This window comes from Odocoileus virginianus, chromosome 14 (assembly GCF_023699985.2).
Source record: "Odocoileus virginianus isolate 20LAN1187 ecotype Illinois chromosome 14, Ovbor_1.2, whole genome shotgun sequence".
NCBI classification, from domain to species: Eukaryota; Metazoa; Chordata; class Mammalia; order Artiodactyla; family Cervidae; genus Odocoileus; species Odocoileus virginianus.
Genome location: NC_069687.1, coordinates 46407401 through 46421919, shown reverse-complemented (window position 1 = coordinate 46421919; position 14519 = coordinate 46407401). Strand labels below are relative to the sequence as shown.

The following is a 14519-nucleotide window of genomic DNA, read 5'->3' as shown; positions in this document are numbered from 1 at the left end:
CGCTCCACCCGGACCAAGTCAATACCTAGAGGGGCCTCGCCGCGCCGTCCTTCCCTCTCTGTCCTCGCTCTCCCGCCACCCACCCCCCAGTCCTCGGGTAGCCTCACACCTCGCGCCGCCAACGCCGCTCCCGACCCCTCAAACCTCAACGCCGACACGGGTACCCCCTCCCATCCCTAGACCCTGGCGCCGAGAGCAGAGGACGCTATTACCTTCTGCCACACCAGAGGTGCCCCTGGCCTAGGGGTGCCGCTGCGCTCGATCCCGGGAGGAGGTTTTCGGTACTTTGAATAATCCCCTTTTGCCGCTTTTCCCTCCCCCACAACCAGTCTCAGTCCCAAAATGGCGCCGACCCGATCCGCAATGTTCTGGGCCAAGTCTCGCGAGATCGTGGAAGGTGGCGAGGCGGGGAAGAAACTAAAAGGGCTGAGGAGAAGGGAGGGGAAAGGCGGGGCGAGGAGAAGGAGGAGGGAGATAGGGTGTGGAAGAAGCGGTGCGAACGAACCTACTGGGCGGGGCAGCAGGAGGAGCGTCTCCACCAGAGAACCTTCTGGCCTAAGCAGCCGCTCACGCCCCGGCCAAAGAAGCCCCGCCCTCTACGACGAGCGGCTGGGGGAGGGGAAGAGGGCGTGGTTATGCCTAGGGGAGGGGCTTCGAGGAGGTCCCGGAGGCAGGGGCGCGCGGGGGGCGGTGGCTCCGCGCGGTGACGTCAGGAGCAGCTGGAGTCGGGGATTACCCCCTGCTGCTGACGTGAGGGTGGTGAACAATCGGGAATGTTCGGTGGAAGGGGGAATTCCCCGCTGCTCCCTGAGGAGCCCCTCCTCCCGCCCTTCCCCCCGTCCGCTCCCGCCCCGGAGCCTGGGATGGTGGGGCTACGGGAGGGCGAGAGGAGAACGCCGATTCGGCAGGCGGTCCGCGCCGGCTCGAGTGGCTCGCGCCGCGGCGTCTACCCTGGCTGGATGCTCTGAGGAGCGGCGGCGCGCGCGATGCGCCGGATACCTCGCTCAGGCCTGGGAGGCTGAGAGATCACATGCTTGCCGGTACACAGACCTGCGCGAGCGGAGCGCCGACGGAGTTGGCGCAGGACTAATCCGGCGCCTTGAAGCCGCGGATCCACTGTCGTATGCAAATACGAGAGTGTCGAACATAAATAATATACGCGAGGCCGGTGACTGAGTAGACGAGACTCGCTGGTTGGGAACGAAGCCCAGATTGTCAGGGATAAAAGTAGCTACTGGATATAACCGTGCTAATTATCGTTTTTCTCTTTATTAAATCTACGGCAGGGGAGGATTATTTCAACAGTGTCTCGGTCCCTCACAGCTCGTAAGGTTCGGTATAATAAATTTTGTGGGCGTCACCGTTTTCTAATTCCGATGCTTTTTTGCCTTGAAACTGAAGACTCACGTTGAAACCTGTGAAATCAGCCTTTCAAGGGGTATCGCAAAGTAAGAAAAGTAACCGTATTTCTTTAGCAAATATGTAGGGGAAGGGTGTCTTAACGAGGGAAAAACCGGAGAAAAATTTCTTGGCTTTTCGCCCTCCTCCAAGCCATGAGGATTTCATACACGGAAACTTTATGGTTCTTTTATGTGCATTATGGGGTTTGTAGTTTAATGAACTGCTTCTAAAAGCTACCTGAAAAAAATAAAAATAAAAAAAAATAAAAGCTACCTGAAAGAATGTTTGAATATAAATTCACCAAAAATTACACCTCCCAATCTTTTCGTTTTCGTAGGGAAGATGGACACTTGGCAATTAATAATGCCTCGCTGAGTGCAAAGAAATGAGAATTAACACTTGCTAGATTCCTTGTCTGTGCCAAGTACTTAATTTTTACACTAGTTTCTGAAGTGGTGTTTTCCTCCTTTTGCAGATGAGGAAACTGGTTCAGATTACACAACATGGGATGTGGTGCCACCACTTGGCTGTACCATACTTTAACTCAATTGTGTTTGGGTCTTAATTCACGTTCTTTATACCACACCACATTGCTTCCATAGAAATAACGTACGTATTGGGACAAGACCTGCTGCTGCTTCTATTTCTAAGCATGGTGTCAATTCAACAAACAAAGGAAAATATTGATGCTTTGAAAACACGATTTGTACCTTTCATATGGCAAAAGATATAAAGCTGAAAACCCAATAGTGAATGGAGAAACAGTTGTAACATGGATGACAAAAATATTAATATTTAATTATATACAGTCGGTTACTATCCACAATAATAATGTTCAATTTACATAATAAATGCATTAAGAGCTCTTACAAATTATTAAGGAACAGGCAACCATACTAACTTCTTTTAAAAGGTCAAAGGACATGAAGAAGCCAGTCATGTATGTGTCAGTAATTACATGAAAAGATGTTCTACCTCACTAAAAATCAGAAAAAATGAAAATAAAACTAATAGTGACATTCTGTACTACATTTCACCTAGCAGACTGACAAAGATTTAAAAAGAATAAAAACTAGATGAAGGTATAAGGAATAGGCATTTGTGTATCAACAGTTATTCTACATCTGAGAATTTTTATTAGTAAAATAATAAAGGTGTCCAACAATTTTATAAAGATATCCGTTGATAAGTTGCTTATAATTACAAAAGCCATTTAAAATGATGATATACTTCTTTGTAAAAAATGATAACATGAAAAGATGTTCACAGCAGACATTGCTGAAAAATGTCAGTTACAGGACTGTCCATTTTCTGTCATCTAGAAAAACTTTATATCAAAAGATTGTCTGACTAAATAGATATAAAAATGTTACCAATGTTTATTTCCAGATAGAGAATCTTTATACTTGTTAAGGGCCTGTGTTATTTTTCTAATCATTAAAAAACAAGCTAACTAAAAAAAATACAAGAATCTGTCTTCAACCAGTAATATGGTTTCCATTATTTTATTCATTTAGTGAAATGTAAACAAAGGATTTACCACATAATAGTTTATTTTATTAGTTAGCATAACATTATAATAGTTTGAAAAACGCTTTTTTAACCAAGCCCTGTGTAAGAAATAAGGGCTTCCTATGTAACTCAATGGTAAAGAAATCTGCCTGCCTATGCAGGAGATGAAAGTGATGCAGGTTCAATCCTTAGGTAGGGAAGGTTACCCTAGAGTAGGAAATGTTAACCCATTCTAATACTCTTCCCTGGAAAATTCCATGGACAGAGGAGCCTGTCAGGATACAGTCCATGGCATCGCAAAGAGTTGGACACAACTGAGCATGCACACACTCTTCACTTTATATAAGAAATATTGACAAACTTGACAACTCTTTCAGTGATTTTATAAATATTAGTCATAAAGAGATTAAGTAACTTGCTTCAAAATAATGTTAGCTCGAGTATACATGATGTGTAAATGAAGGTATTCATTTCCAACTTATGTGTAATAGTGAAAACCAGAAAACCTAAATGTCTACCAACCAAGTGTGTGTGTGAGTGCATGCTCAGTGGTGTCCAACTCTTTGCGACCCCAGGGACTGTAGCCTACCAGGCTCCTTTGTTCATGGGATTTTCTAGGCAAGAATATTGGAGCGGGTTGCCATTTCCTACTTCAGGGTATCTTCCCAACTCAGGGATGAACCTGCCTCTCTTGCATCTCCTGCACTGGCAGAAGGATTCTTTACTACTGTGCCACCTGGGAAGCCTCTACCAGTCAAGTACTGGTTAAAAAATTAATGTGTATCCATATAGTAGAATACTATACAGCTGTTAAGAATAAGGTAGGCCAATATATGCAAAGATATTCAATATGTTAAGAGGTAAAAGTATGTGACAAAACAATATATATATATAGCATCAGAATTTGTTTTTTAAAGTATGTATATTTATATAGCAATAATGAAAGAATAACTTTAATATTCATCAGATCAAGATTTTTTGTTTTATTCACTTCTATGCTATTTGAATATACTATTTTATAATAATTTGATGTTTAAAACTTAATTGCCAAAAATCTAAAGCAGTTGGGAAGCAAAATATTTCTGTAGGAAACCTTGAATCTTTCCAAACTATATCCAGTGTTCCTTTTCTGTGTTCCCATTATGCAATCCTGTGTTCATATCTATGATTACCCATTTTTACCTCTACCTTGATCCTGGAAAGTGTCTAGGAACTTCCTTATCATCCCTCTACATGTAATTACAGTTGCTGATTTCCTCACTTGTCTCTACCATGGAACTCAAAGGTCCCTGAAAGCAGCAATTATGTTTTTCATATTTATTCATAGCAACTAGTATAGTTTTGGCCACAGCATAAATATTTGTTAAATGCATGGCTTCCCCACCTTAATCTTTGTTTTTGCCACATACTATTATACTTGTGGGCTTCCCTTGTAACTAAGTTGGTAAAGAATCTGCCTGCAATGCAGGAGACCCGGATTCAGTCCCTGCATTGGGAATATCCTCCGGAGAAGGAAATGATAACCCACTCCAGTATTCTTTCCTGGAGAATCCCATGGACAGAGGAGCCTTGTAGGCTACAGTCCCTGGGGTCACTAGAGTCAGACATGACATAGCATCTAAACCACCACCAATAACAATTTTTAAGTACAAAAGTTGTACATGTAGAACATTTGACAGATACAGAAGAGTATAAACAAATAAAAATTACCTATAGTCCACCACCCAGAAATAATGGTTCTTAAGTTTTATTAATGTATTCATTTCAAGGATTTGTTCTTAGTATGTCTTTGTATCATCATGTATGTTAAGCTAACCTTTATATCCGTTTTTTATTCCGTATGTTCAAAACTTCCCACATTTAAAAAATTCTTCCTTTTGTCTATGGTTCATTTTAAGGATTAGCATAACATTTGATACCTAGTCTTTATGACCTGTTTATTTTAACAATAAGGATGGTCATTATTTTTGAGCCACTTTTCTAATGTACCTTTCCCTAGAAAAGGCTCCTGATCCTGTTAAGTTTCACTCAATTGCCCATGGGATTTTCCAGGCATGAGTACTGGAGTGGGTTGCCATTTCCTTCTCCAGGGGATCTTACCAACCCAAGGATCAAACCCCGGTCTCCCGCACTGCAGGCAGATGCTTTACCATCTGAGCCACCAGGGAAGCCCCATTTCATGATTATAAATTTAAATTTACCAAGTATTTTCTCCTTTTGATGAGTTTTTTAGTTGTGACAGTGTTAGTCACTCAGTCATGTCCAACCTTTTGCTATCACATGGACTGTAGCCTTCCAGGCTCCTCTGTCCATGGAACTCTCCAGGCAAGAATACTGGAGTGGGTAAACATTTCCTTCTCCAGGGGATCTTCCTGACCCAGGGATCAAACCCAGGTCTCCTGCATTGCAGGCAGATTCTTTACTGTCTGAGCATAGAACTAATTGCTGGAGAATTGACCACTTACTCCTTTCTCAAAGCATATATGTGAATTGACAAATATTCTCTGGGCTCCAGTTATGGGTGGCCCAGTTTTGCTAATTGGCACTTACACGTCTGTGTTCCTCTCTTTGTTCTAGGAGATATGGAGGAACACTATTAGCATGAGCACAATTGTCAACAAAATTTTTAAATGTTCTCTCCAATATGTGACTTTCAAAACACAGACTCTTCTTGCATGGTATCTATAATTTTAAAACTATAGCATTTAAATGCATGTAAATCACTGAAGATAAAGTGAAAACACTTTGTAGAGTTTTTAAAAGTCTTGGAATCTATTTCAACATGTTGTTTCCTCTGTGATCTCTGAAAATGAAATGTGAGGAGCCCTGGAGGCACAATAGCCACCATCCCCTGCACCTTGTTACTGACTGAGTGACTTGAGAGATACTGAGTCAAGAGCTGGGCCCTGACTCTAGGTACAATAAACATGTGGGAAACTGCTTAGGAATAGTCTCCATGATGGAATTTCCTTTGTGTTTTTCCTCTTAGGTTTCCAAGTTCATCTTGGGGTAGCTCCATCCTCTTTTGGCTCTGAATATTCATTCAGTGAAAGGAAATCCATCAAGTACTTTAGAAGGTTTATTGAATCAATAGCTTCCCAGTAAAAATGAGTGGCAACGCTGCCCCCCAACCCCACCCCACCCCGGCAAATAATTCTATTTAAATGCATTAATGCCACTTGTAACACTAAGTCTAATTGCCTAAGCATATAGGGATACAGACTGGAGGCTAAATGGCCTGGTCAAAAGTCAGTCAAACAGATCTGGAAGTAAAACTAAAGATTTCTCATTTTGATACCTAGTATTAAGCCTGTAAGTTTCAGAATTAAGTAATACTAGATCACTTCAACTTTACTAAGACTAGAAGCTGTGCTCAAGCTAACCAGCTTTTAAAACAAAATCACAGGAATTAATATGGTAATAGTTTATGTTATCAGAGCATCTTTTATATTTTCACCCTTATCTTCCTTTTTAATTATGAAAATGATACAAGTTTATTCTAAAATCAAGCAATACAAAAGTATTTAATTGAACAACCATGTCCTACTATATAAAACAGAAAACTATGTTCACTATCTTGTGCTCAGTCACTCAGTCGTGTCCGACTCTTTGTTGTAGCCCATCAGGCTCCTCTGTCCGTGGGATTCTCCAGGCGAGAATATGGAGCCAGTTGCTGTTTCCTCCCCCAGGGGACCTTCTCTACCCAGGGATCAAAGCTGAGTCTCCTGCATAATAAACTATAATGGAAAAACATCTGAAAATACATATACATACCAACTGAATCACTTTGCTATGTACCAAAGACTTAAAAAAAAACTGAAAATCAACCATACTGCAATAAAACATTTAAAATTTTTAAAAACCTACTGGAGATAAAGGACATTCATGGAGGACTTCCTAAGCATCTGTCTTCTGCATAGATGGTTCAATGTATCTTAGGTCAAAGATTATTGTGAGGATCTAATGATAATAATGCACACCATTCCCGGGGGAAAAAAGCACATTTCTACATACATGCAAAAGGTATATGCTCTGTCAGAGGGTGCACAGTCAGTCCCCCGTAGCCCAGCTGACGAAGCTCTAGGAGAGTCAGGGGTGTCTCTAAGAATCTCAGTCCTACTTATAGGCATAGAAAACAAACTTGTAGTTACCAAACGGGAAAGGACAGGGGAGGGATAAGTTAGGAGTTTGGAATTAACATATACACCCTACTATATATAAAACATATAAGCAATAGGACCTACTGTATGGTACAAGGAACTATATTCAATATCTCATAATAACCTATAATGGAAAAGAATCTGAAAAAGAACAGGTATACACGTATGTATAACTGAATCATTTTGCTGTATACCTGAAACTAACACAATGTTGTAAATCAGCTATCCTTTAGTAAAAAGTTGTTTTGAAAAAGTATATATAAATTAGAAGATCCTACTATACCTCCAGAAGGAAGCTCTTGTGAACAGTTTGTTGTGATCCTTGCAGAGTTTTTCTTATTCATGTATGTATCATGTCTATACATATTTTAATAAAATTGGTCTCTACACATTATTCTGCAACTTGTTTTTCCAACTTAGTAATAAATGGTCATCTTTCTTTGTCAGTTGCACTTAGTGCTAACTTAAGAATTGTATAATAACCCTTTGGAAGAATTTAACTTATTTAACCAGTATCTTATAGAAGAACATTTAGATTGTATCTAATTTTTTCTTCTATTAAACTGTATAGTGATAAATGTTTCTGAATTTAGAGAGTGTGTCTGGAGAGGAAGGAGAGAGAAGTGTTGGAAAATTAAGGTAATATGCCAGAGGGTGACTCACTGAGCCAAAGATGGTAGTTTAAGAGGAAGATTTGGCAAAATAACATTATTTTTTGAGCACTTAAAATGAACCAGGTCCTGGTTACTTATGATCCATGCTGCCATTTTTCTTTAATAGTGTTTCTATTTTTACTTTAATAGACTCAGATTCATCTGGATTCCACATAGTAGTGGAAAGATCATGGACTTTGAAATTAGGCAGACCTGGGCTTGAATACTAGCTCAATTCAATTCAGATTTAATTATATTTGGCACTGTTGTACATCTGTTGAGGATACAGAAATGATTAAGACACAATCAGTGCTCCAGATTCTCGCAACCTGAGGGGTAAAGCTGACCTAATATCTATTTTGTTCACTACTGTATCCTCCAGTGCCTAAAACAGTGCTAGCAATAGTAACCACTCAATATTTGTCAAATGAATGGATTTCAAGACTTTGTGCCAAGTGTTATGTTAGAAGCGTGCAGAGTGCTGTGAGGTGGCTTTCCAAGAAGAAACCTTTAAAAAACTGAGTCCGATGAGTTGAATATAATTCCAGGAGGGAAGGGCCTTCCAGTTAGAATTTGTTGCACAGTCAGAGATACATGGATGAAAATAAGCCAGAGCAATGGGGTTACAAAGAGTAACTGAGCGACTGAAAGATAGACTGAGCGACTAATACACACACACACACACACACACACACACACACACACACACGTGCAAGTCATTTCCAAAGATGCAAATGAAGTGACTGCCACCACAGAGACTGCTAGGAACCTTGAGGGAGGACTGGAGAAAAACACAGGAGAACAAATCCCAAGGGCCTAACTCTGTGCTAGGGAGATTAGGTGTTTATCCCCAAGGCTTTGGAGAGTCTTTAAGTAAGAAAGAAACATGTTGAATTCATGCTTAACAAAGAGCCTCCTTGTGATCCTCTGAAGAAGAGATTAGGAAAATGAAAGTCCACGAAGAGAAAAGCTAAAATGCTATGGCAGTAATCCAGGTAAAAGACGATGATGTCTTGAGATTGCTGCGGCCATTTTTCAGTTTCTCCTACACCCCTTAATTCTCCTCCACAATCCTTCTAACACATCACAACTGTGTAAATGGTCATCACACAAACTTCCTTTTGCCTGGAACACAGGTGATCTCCCACTTTCTGCCAACTCTTACAAGCTTTCAAGTTTCAACTTAAATGTCACTTCCTTTGGTAGTCATCCCTGAGCTCCTTGTTCCCCTTGTACTCACCCTTATAGCACTGATGGTAACTATAAATTAAAGTTATTTTTATGGTTATTCGTTTGATATATACCTGGCCCAGTGGACTCGAGATTTCTTGAGGAATTGAGTGAGTGGAGTAGGTGAATGGACAGGGAAAGATTTGAACAGATTCAAGAGTGGATATAGAAAATGTTATGCTTAAATGTTTGTGAAGATAAAAGACAAGAGAACACTAGTTTCTAATCTGGTCATCTGTGTTGATGCTGGTGGCATTTTCTGAGTTATGAAATCAAGGCAGAGAAACAAATTAGGTGGAAGATGGGAATCCCAATTCAGATTGGGACTTACTGTGAGTTTGAATCTCAGATCACAAATTCAAGTGGACAGGAACGAGAACTCAGCTAGCTTTCCATAAAAAGTCCTATATCCCAGTTAATTTCAGGATCTCCCGTGCTGACTCCAATGATAACTAAGGCTACCGATTGTCTCAGTAATAACTATGCTGCTGCACTCTTGGAGTTATTTTGCATCTGTTTTATTTATGTCTTTTTTTTTTCTCTAATTTTCTCTCTTTCCAAGCCGTAAAGTTACTAAAACAAAGTTGTCATAGCTGTTTGACATCTCTATCAAGATTCCAACAAAAAAGTAAATTAGAGCATGAGTAATCTTGATTGGAACCAGATGATTTCTGATAAAAAAATTTACTAAATATTGGAATTAATAACAGGCTACTTTAAGAAATTTCCATCTTTTAAGTGTCAAACTTGAAAGAAGTTTAAAGTGGAGACCCATAAAAAAAAATATTGATGGAAGAGTGGGGGCTGGCCAGTACTTCTTTCCTTTGAAAACTTCTAGAATGCCTGTTTCGAAAGGGACCCATTCTGTGTAGTATGATTTGGGACCAACCCCACCCCATTAGCCATTTGCCTCCCCACCCCTCAGTTACAGGGATGAAGCTGGGTCCTATCCCTGCCTAATTGGAACACTATCTCCATGGCCCCAGTGCTGATTTGAGCACCTGTCTCAAGCTAGACTCATCAGAACCTTCTCTGAGACTTTTCTACAGGAACTATCAAGAAAACATTCTCTATTAGGGTTACTAAAAACTCAGGAAGAGCAAATCTGGAATTTCCAGTGCAGAAACTCTGGAATTCTCATCCTGCCTACTATGTGGCTCTTAGAGGTAAACATAATCAGAACCCTAACATCCTCTCAGTCCTTAGACCTAGTCCTACTTGAAATAATGACCATCCTTGGACTTTAGAGTAATGCACTCAATTTTTCTTTATTGCTTTACTAGTTTGTGTTACATTTCTGTCACTTTCAGTTTAGGAGTGTCTATGAATTTAGGGTCTTTGTCCTGTAGGCTGGCTGATACTATGCAATGTTTTCTTTCAGCTGTGATATCCCAAGTCAGTTGTGAAAGACCTTCAGTTTCTGGTAAAGAAACTGGCCATCTGAAACAACCAATGGGGTAAGTGTAACAATTCTGATGTTTTTCTCCCTTTTGTGTCTACACTGTGGCTAACCCAAAGAAGAATCAAATTCACTTATCCTATCTTAAATAAGTTTCCCTTTAAAGCAGGATTTCTTTTGTGGAAAATAAATTGAAAAGGAAGCAATTTATCCTATCCAATTTTCCTCTATTACCCAGGGCAGACACTCTTTTCACTTCCACAGAATGAAAAGGGCATCTGAGAAAGACTCTGGGAAGTCTACCTACAGTTAGCATTCTTTTCTACTGTAAAGAATGAATTCAGCCAGACTTCTGGAGTGTAAAATGAATAGGTGAAGGAAGGCAATCACTTTAAGGGGAAAAAGTTGGTGACTCAAAGAGTGAGAGAAAAGCATAATTGGAATAAGAAAATAAACTGGATAAGAGAGAAAGAAAACTGAAACAGAAAAATAACCTTATTTAGAATTTTCTTTGTTGTTCTTTGCCTGAACTTACATGCAAAAAATTTATTTATCAATTCCATAATCATTCATCCATTAAAAAAACAACAAAGTCCTATAAAGCCTATTCTGATCTAGGCAGAGTCTAAATGCTGAGGATGAAACAAGGAATAAGATACTCATCACTCCATCTATATTTATAAAAATCAAAGTTTGATTGTAGGCAGGATTGAGGAGAGGGGGAAATAGGTGAGGGAAATTAAGAGGTGTAAATTTCCACTTACAAAATAAGTCTCAGGTATGAAATTTACAGTGTGGGAAATACAGTTGATAATTATGTAATATCTGTGTATAGTAATAGATGTTAACTAAGTTTAATGTGGTGATCATTTTTAGCATATCATATGTAATATATAACATATTGCATAAAACATACATTGTATAATAATATAACCTAGTATTATAATGCATAATTATGTGATCTACTATATGTAATAGATTACTTGTGTATGCATCTTTATATGTAAATTTGTACAGAAAAAAGCAGTATTACACATTCTTTTCAAGCATATACTGAACATCACTAAAAATCATCAAGTGGTCTTCCCGGGTGTCTTAGTGGTAAAGAATTTACCTGCCAATACAGGAGACGCAAGAGAAGTAAGTTTGATCACTGGATCCCCTGGAGAAGGAAACAACAACCCACTCCAGTATTCTTGCCTAGAGAATCCCACAGACAGAGGAGCCTGGTGGGCTACAGCTGAGCAACTGAATACACTCATCCTCAGCATTTAGCATTAGATCACAAGGCAAGTTTCAACATTTACAAAAAAATTGAAATCCTGGTGGTTTATTTGGGTCATCATAACAAAATACCATAAACTGAAAGTAGTGAGAGTGAAAGTCGCTCAGTCGTGTCCAAATCTTTGCAACCCTATGGACTATACAGTCCATGGAATTCTCCAGGCCAGAATACTGGAGTGGGTAGCCTGTCCCTTCTCCAGGGGATCTTCCTAATCCAGGGATCGAACCCAGGTCTGCTGCATTGTAGGCGGATTCTTACCAGCTGAACCACGAGGGAAGCCTAACTGGGTGGCCTTCCCAGAAGGCCACAGAAATTTATTACTCAAGTTCTAGAGGCTAAGTCCAAGATCAAGATTCTAGAAGTTTCACTGTCTGGTGAGATTCTGTTTTCTGGTTCGCTGTGTCCTCATATGGTAGAAAGGTCACGGTGAATCATACTGACATGTATAGAAATACAGAATCACTATGTTGTATACCAGGAACTAAATAACATAGTATGTCAATTATATTTCAAAACAAATAAACAAATAGACTCACAGAAGAAGAAATCAGATTTGTGGCTATCAGAGATAGGAGGTGGCGGGGAGGGGGAACTGGATGAAGGTGCTTAAAAGGAACAAACTCCCAGTTGTAAGGTAAATAAGTCCTAGCAATGTAATGTGCAACATGATAAACATAATGAACGCTGCTGCATTGTCATCTATACCAGCCTCTGAGAGCTAAAGTATGCTTGTGTTAATTTATCCCCGTGTTTGTTTCTAAAGCACCTGGCATTTGACAGAGATGTTTTCCATCTGTGCTTTAAGAGAAATGCTGTGGTCAACTGCTCTGAACCAGCTGGCTCTGACTTGACCACAGACACGTACCTGAGCAGATGAGACCTGGAGGTATCCGAAAGTTACCTTTGCTTCATTACCTGCTAAGATCTCTGCCCAAGGAGGGATTTGTTCTCTGCTAGGCACAATTTGTTCCATGTGCAAAGAATTGTGGAAGACTGTACGAGCCGCAGCTGCCCCTGGCTGCTCAAGGAAATCTATCTCCACCACTTTCCTAGAGTCCTGATGACAAGTCTCCCTCCTACACCTTAAAATTTCCTGGAGAAGAGGGTGTTTTTAGAGCATGAACTCTCTTTTCTCCATCCCTTGGTCAATGAATAAAGTTTCTGCTCTGCTATACTGAACTCAGTTTCCTTTGATTGGCATTTGCAACTCCAGGCAAAGGACCCAAATTAAAGGATCCTTGGTCCTTTGGGGATTGGTAACAGTATGTTATATATAAAAGCTGATGAGAGAGTAAATCTTGAGAACTCTCATCACAAGGGAAAAATATATCTGCTGCTGCTGCTGCGTTGCTTCAGTCGTGTCCGACTCTGTGCGACCCCATAGATGGCAGCCCACAAGCCTCCCCTGTCCCTGGGATTCTCCAGGCAAGAACACTGGAATGGGTTGCCATTTCCTTCTCCAATGCATGAAAGTGAAAAGTGAAAGTGAAGTCGCTGAGTCATGTCCGACCCTTCACGACCCCATGGACTGCAGCCCACCAGGCGCCTCCAGCCATGGGATTTTCCAGGCAAGAGAACTGGAGTGGGTTGCCATTGTCTTCTCTGAAAATATATCTATACATCTGTAAATATCTATATTTTTCTATTTCTTTAATTTTGTATCTATATGAGATGATGGATGCCCACTGAACTTATTGTGGTAATCATTTCCTGATATTCGTTTTCATTTCAAATCATTATGCTTGCACACCTTAAACTTACAGAGCACCCTGTACCAATTATATATCAATAAAACATAGAAGAAAAAAGTTTAAATAAAGACCAGATGAATTAAAAAAAAATTGATTGTAGGAAGGAAAGAGAAATGAATAGCAAGAGTCCACTGTATCATTGTGTTGATGGTCTCCTAATCCCAGGAGGGTGCTTAGGCCATTCTGAAACCAACCAAGAAGGAAGCTTGGAAGATAGGATGTCTGACTCAGACCTAAGGGTCTCAATGTTGTGGTGAGCTACTTTTCTGACAACAGAGTTAAACAAGAGAACTCTGTTGGGAATGGCCTGAACCTGAAGTTTGGTGGGCTAGGGGGTGCATAAGTGACCCCAAAACCAGATGTAGACGTAGGAAAGGGAGCTGGACTTGGGCCAAAATGATCACCCAAAAGGGTGCAGTGACTTCAGCAAAAAGGTGGGTCGCTTGAATCTATCAAAGAAAAACAAAGCCAGATGCTAGTTAAAGTGGTAAGGACAAATTTTAATTAGTACTACACTATTGCAATAGGGAGAAGATTCCAGCATAAACTGAACCCAACTTTTAGTTGAATTTGTACAGAGGTGGCTGGGCAGTTTAAGGGGAGAAAATGGAATAGGGAGAGGGGAGGGCCTTAGCAGAGTCAGGGAAGAGTAAAATTATAAAAAGCTAGAAGGATGGGGTGGTGCCTGTGAAACCTTTCTTTGTTTGTTAGTTGGCCCTTATCAAAGTTAGATGTCTCTTCTCCCACAGAGAAGGAGGCAAGGCTCTATCTTCAGGTGTTGGCTGCAACAGTCAATTCTTTTGGCAGCATGGAGTTTTCTAGGGAGGCACTTGAAGGGAGTGAGACTTATCCTAGGAATGTGGCCTTGAGCTGTTAGAAACTATGTTTGTGTTTGTTCTAATCTTTACAGGCCAAGGTTGAGGCCTACTCAAGAGAGGGCTCAGAAGTGCCTGGCTGAAATGCAGTCACGAAGAGAATCTTCGTCAAAACTTATGTGAAAGTGACAGTGAAAATACTGTGGAACATGCCCAAGATTTTGTGCTGAGACAGACAAGAGCCATTCTAGAGAGTTTAAGGGACTTCCCTGGTGGCGCTAGTAAAGAAACTGCCTGCCAGTGCAGGAGACTT

General features: G+C 40.4%; 1 protein-coding gene and 1 long non-coding RNA gene across 5 annotated transcripts in view; one reads left to right on the top strand and one right to left on the bottom strand.

Annotated features, from left to right (window-relative positions):
* The window catches only part of GPBP1 (GC-rich promoter binding protein 1), a 67674-nt gene extending 67083 nt beyond the window's left edge, over positions 1–591 (bottom strand). The window contains exon 1 of one of the 3 annotated variants that reach the window (XM_070476708.1): positions 506–591. The gene's annotated coding sequence lies outside the window, so the exon portion shown is untranslated. Of the gene's footprint in view, positions 1–212; positions 480–505 lie in introns of those variants that run through there. The other 2 variants (XM_070476707.1, XM_070476710.1) reach the window with 2 other exon arrangements.
* An 86-nt stretch (positions 592–677) lies between these two features.
* On the top strand, positions 678–12772 carry LOC110152706 (uncharacterized). 2 transcript variants are annotated; one of them, XR_011491235.1, is made up of 4 exons: positions 678–1448; positions 1877–2010; positions 10338–10413; positions 12404–12772. It is a non-coding gene; the product is annotated as an uncharacterized lncRNA (long non-coding RNA). The 2 variants fall into 2 exon arrangements; XR_011491236.1 differs by lacking the exons at positions 10338–10413; positions 12404–12772 and adding an exon at positions 6532–7465.
* The last annotated feature ends 1747 nt before the right edge of the window (positions 12773–14519 follow it).